This window comes from Echinops telfairi, unplaced genomic scaffold, assembly GCF_000313985.2.
Source record: "Echinops telfairi isolate 266 unplaced genomic scaffold, ASM31398v2 ScPeMD7_53;HRSCAF=182, whole genome shotgun sequence".
Taxonomy (NCBI): Eukaryota; Metazoa; Chordata; class Mammalia; order Afrosoricida; family Tenrecidae; genus Echinops; species Echinops telfairi.
In genome coordinates, this window is record NW_022103951.1 from 18,736,925 (window position 1) to 18,742,114 (window position 5,190).

Genomic DNA, 5,190 nt, shown 5'->3' on the forward strand with positions numbered 1-5,190 from the left:
ACATTTAGGTCTGTAATCCAGCTTGAGTTTGTCATTGTGCATGGGGAGAGATATGGGTCTTGTTTCACTCTTCTGCATATGGAGATCCATTTATCCAACATTATTGGTTTTTAATCTCATTTGATAGTTTTTAGTTCTTTGCCGAAGAACAGTTGCCTGTAGGCAGATGCATTTTCTTCTGGGGTTTCGTTCCTGTTCCTTTGGTCTATGTCTCTCTCATTATACCAGGCCGTTTTGACTACTGTGGCTCTGTAGGAGGGTTTTAGGTCAGGAAGTACGAAGTCTCCTACTTGGTTCTTCTTTTTAAGAAGTCCTCTTTTATCCTGGGTCTTTTCCCTCTCCATATGAAGTCAGTTATTCTTTTTTTCCATTTCTTTGAAGAACATATATGGGATGTGTATAATTGTGCTTTGCCTCTCCAGGTAAAGATGATGGAACATGGATGCAGCTTTGCACTGACAACATTCAGCCCATTTGGCAAACTTGTCCAGACTGAATATGCTTTGGGAGCTGTGGATGGAGGAGCTCCTACAGTGGGAATTAAAGCTGCAAATGGTGTGGTATTAGCAACTGAACAGAAACAGAAATCAATTCTGTATGATGAGTGCAGTGTACACAAAGTGGAACCCATGACCATGCATATAGGCTTGGTGTATAGTGGGATGGGCCCAGATTACAGAGTACTTGCACATAAGCTCAAAAATTAGCTCAGCAGTAATATCTGGTTGACGAAGAGCCTATTCTCACAGTGCTGCTGGTACAAAGAGTAGCTTCTGTCATTCAAGAAGGTGTTGTCATCCAAGTCAGGTGGTGTCTGTCCATTGGGAGCTTCTTTGCTAATTTGTGGTTGGAATGAGGGATGATTTTATTTCAGTCAGATCCATTTGGTGCTTACTTTTCCTGGAAAGCCACAGCAATGGGAAAGAACTATGTGAATGGGAAAACTTTCCTGGAAAAAAAGATATACTGAAGACCTGGGACTTGAAGATGCCGTTCATACAGCCATCTTGGCCCTAAAGGAAAGCTTTGAAGGGCAGACGACAGATGATAACATAGAAGTTGGAATATGCAATGAAGCTAGATTTAAGAGGCTGACTCCAACTGAGGTTAAAGACTATTTGGCTGCCATCGCATAATAATGATGTAACTGAACAATCTGGGATTTCAAATCATGTGTCTACCTTTAACATGTTTAAAGTATGTTTTGTTTTGAGGATTTTTACAGACTGATTTCTACCTGGTTTAATGGACTCATGTTAAAATAATAATACAAATCATAATGAACTATTCAACCTAACTTCCAGCTTTTGGGGAGTTTATAAACTTTTAACATAGGTATTTCTTGCTTTTATCATAGTTGATTTCTGAAAATCATATTTCAAAGCACCATTACTCTCTTCTTTCTGCAATTTTGGGTAAGAGAAAGCTTGCTGTCCTTTTTTACTACCAGACACTGCCTGTGTTTCAGAAAAGTACTAATATTGGCAAACACCACTGCTTTTAGAACTAGAAGAATCTGCAGAATTTCATGGATTCATGAGACAAAACACAAAGTATAAGTATTTTTCAGGTAACTTAAGGTGTGGATTAGTGAAATCCTAGGATGCTCTGAAATATTACGCTTAAGATAACAGGGCCAAACAATGCTTTTGTACAGATTGAAATATTATGAATGCAAATAAAAGTTGATTTGTAGGGGGGGTGGCAATATATTTGGGATTTGGATCAGAATTGTGTTGTATCTGTGTTTTAGGTAGAATTGACATTTTCACAATATTAAGTCTGCCTATCCATGAACCCAGGATAGTCTTCCATTTATGTAGATCTTTTCTGGCTTCTTGTAGTTGTGTTCTGTAGTTTTCTCTGTACAGATCTTTTGTTTCTTTGGATAGGCTTCTAAGTATTTCATCTTTTGTGTGGTTATTGTGAATGGTATAATTTTCTTAATGTCTTTTTCGTAGTTCTCTTTACTGGTACACAGGAATCCAGTTGATTTCTGCTTGTTAATTTTGTAACTTGCTACTTTGTCAAATCCCTTAATTGTTTCCAGCAGACTTTTGGGAGATTTTACACACACACACATACACACACACACACACGATTAAATCATCTTCAAAGAGTGAGAGTTTCACTTCTTTTTCTATTTATAATCCTTGGGGTTTTTTGTTGTTGTTGTCTGATGGTTCTAGCTAAGACTCCCAGTATGATGATGAGTAAGAGTGGTGATAGGGGGCATCCTTGTCTGATCTTGGTTTTCAGGGAAAATGTTTCTCATTTGTCCCCATTAAGCATGATATTGGCTATTGGTTTTTCATATATGTCTTTTATTATGTTGAGGGATTTCAACATATTTTTGTTGAGTGTTTTTGTCAGAAATGGGTGTTGGATAGTGTCAAATGCCTTTTCTGCCTCTATTGATATGATCATGTGGTTTTTGTTCTTTACTTATGTGGCAGATTACATTGATTGTTTTTCAAATGTTGAACCATTCCTGCATCCCTGGAACAAATCCCACTTGGTCATGGTGAATTATTTTTTTTAAATACTGTTGGACTCTATCAGCCAGAATTTTGATGAGTATTTTTAAAAACCATTTTATTGGGGGCTCATACAACTCTTATCACAATCCATGCATCCATCCATTATGTCAAGCACATTTGTACATTTGCTGCCCTCATCATCCTCAAAACATTTGCTTTCTATTTGAGCCCTTCGTATCAGCTCCTCATTTTTCCCCTCCTTCCCCGCTCCCTCCTCCCTCATGAACCCTTGATAATTTATTATTATTTTGTCATGTCTTACACTGTGCAATGTCTCTTGTTGAGTATTTTTATGTCTACCCTGTTTCCCCCAAAATAAGACAGTGTCTTCTATTAATTTTTGCTCCCAAAGATGTGCTAGGTCTTATTTTCAGAGGATATCTCATTTTTCCATTAAGAAGAATACAGTACACATTATTATTGAACAACAAAAAAGGAAATTTATTACCTGTATACGGTATGGTAGTAGATGTCATCACAAACCAGCATAACCGACAAACTTTGAATCCTACAATATCACGAATTTCTTGTTACTACCATTATTTCCATGTACAACAATCTATGGTATATTTACTCATTTATTCAATGACTGTCATGTCATCATCTTCTGGAACATCATCATAACAATCCAAACCCTTATTTTCGGTGAGGTCTTATATTTGGGGGGATGCCTTCTATTTCAGCGAGAGGCAAAACTGTAAGTAGGTCTTATTTTGGGGGGATGTCTTACTTTCGGGGAAATATGGTATGTTCATGAGGGATATTGGTCTATAATTTTCTGTATTTGTGGTGTCTTTGTCTGGTTTGGGTATCAGAGTTATGCTCGTCTTGTAGAATGAGGTTGTGAGTTTGTTGTCTTTTCCTATATTCTAAAGGAAAAAAAAGTGTAGTATTTGTGACAGGTCTTCTCTTTGTAGAATTCTTCTGTGAAGCCATCTGTCCTGAGATTTTCTTGGTTGGGAGTTCTTAATGACTTTCTCTAGTTCTTCTTTTGTCATGAATTTGTTGAGTTTTTGACATCTGTGTATTAACTTGAATGGATGATGTATTTCTAGGTATCTGTTCATTTCTTCTAGGTTGTCAAATTTGTCGGAGTACAGTTTTTTATAGTAGTGTGCTATTATTCTTTTTATTTCATTTGGGTCTGTTCTGATGTCACCCTTTTCATCTCTTTTTGCAGATATTTACATCTTTTCTTTTTATTTCTTTGTTAAGTTTGTCAGAGGTCTATTTGTTTATCCTTTAAAAAAACAGTTTCTTGTTTTGTTGATTCTTTTCCTTTTCTTTTGCTCTGATCCTTATGATTTATTTTCTTCTTGTATTGGGGGTTTATGTGGTTACCCTTGTTCCAGTTGTTGAATGTGCTGTGTTAGGGTGTTTATTTTGGATGTCTTCTCCTTTTTCATGTGTGTGTTGATTGCTATAAATTATCCTGTGATTACTGCTTTTGCTGTGTCCCAGAGATTTTCATATGTGGTGTTATTGTTCTAGTTTGTTTCAAGGAATTCTTTTTGTTTCCTCTCTTATTTGATTTATTACCCATATTTTAGTATTATGTTGTTCCATCTCCATATGTTTGTCTTTATGTTTCTGTACCTTCTATTGTTGGTTTCTAGTTTTTATAGTGTGGTCTGAGAAGATAGGTTGTAGAATCTCAATTTTTAAAAAATGTGTTAAGGCATGCTTTTTGGTCAATACATATGCCATTCTTGAGAATGTTTCGTGTGCATTGGAGATGAATGTGCATTGTGTTTTTGTTGGATAGAGTGTTCTGTCTATGTCTAGGAGGTCGAGATGAGTGATTTGTGGTTCAGTAATTTTGTGTCTTCATTCAGTTTCTTTTCTGATATTGTCTTTCCTTGAGAGTGGCGTATTGAATTCTCCTGTTATTATTGCCAAGATGTAATATCCTTCCTCAATTATGTGAAGATCTGATTTATGTATTTCAAGTATCTTTTGTTGGATGCACATATGTTTATTATGGTCATGTCTTCTTGGGCTTATTGTTCCTTGAATCGTTATGTAGTTTCTGTTCTTGCCTCTTATTCTTTGCCTTGAAGTCTATTTTTTCAGAGAGTCGTCTTGCTACACAAACTTTTGGGGGGTGGTTGTTTGCTTGGTATGCTTTTGTCCGGGCTCTGATTTTTTGTCCATTTTTGTCTTTGTTTCCGAGGCGTATTTCTTGTAGGCAGTATATTGATGGATTTTCTTTTCTTATCCATTCTGTTACTCTCTGTCTCTTTACTGGTACACTTAGCACATTAAGGTTCAGTGAGATTATTAATATATATGGATTGTTTACTGTCATTTTGCTTTGCATTTGTGGGTGTGGTGTATGAGTGTGTGTAGTGTGGTCAGTTTCTTTGTTCTTCTTGTATTTCTTCATTGTTTTGGATGTTGCTCTGTGGGTGTTGGGTTTTGTGAAGAATTATCTTATATGTTGGTTCCAGGTTTGTGTGCTGTTGTTGATTTTTTGGCCGTATTAGCTCATTGAGTATTTTTTGTAATGGTGGTCTTGTTTTTGCAAATTCTGTTAATTTCTCCTTGTCTGGAAATAATATTATATACCCATCATATTTGAGTGAAAACTTTACTGGGTACAAAATTTTTGATAGTTTTTTTTCCCTTCAAGACTATATGCATGTCTCCA

General features: G+C 36.1%; 1 pseudogene; it reads left to right on the top strand.

The window, feature by feature from the left end:
• The first annotated feature begins 428 nt into the window (after positions 1-428).
• On the top strand, positions 429-1,136 carry LOC101640824 (annotated as a pseudogene).
• The last annotated feature ends 4,054 nt before the right edge of the window (positions 1,137-5,190 follow it).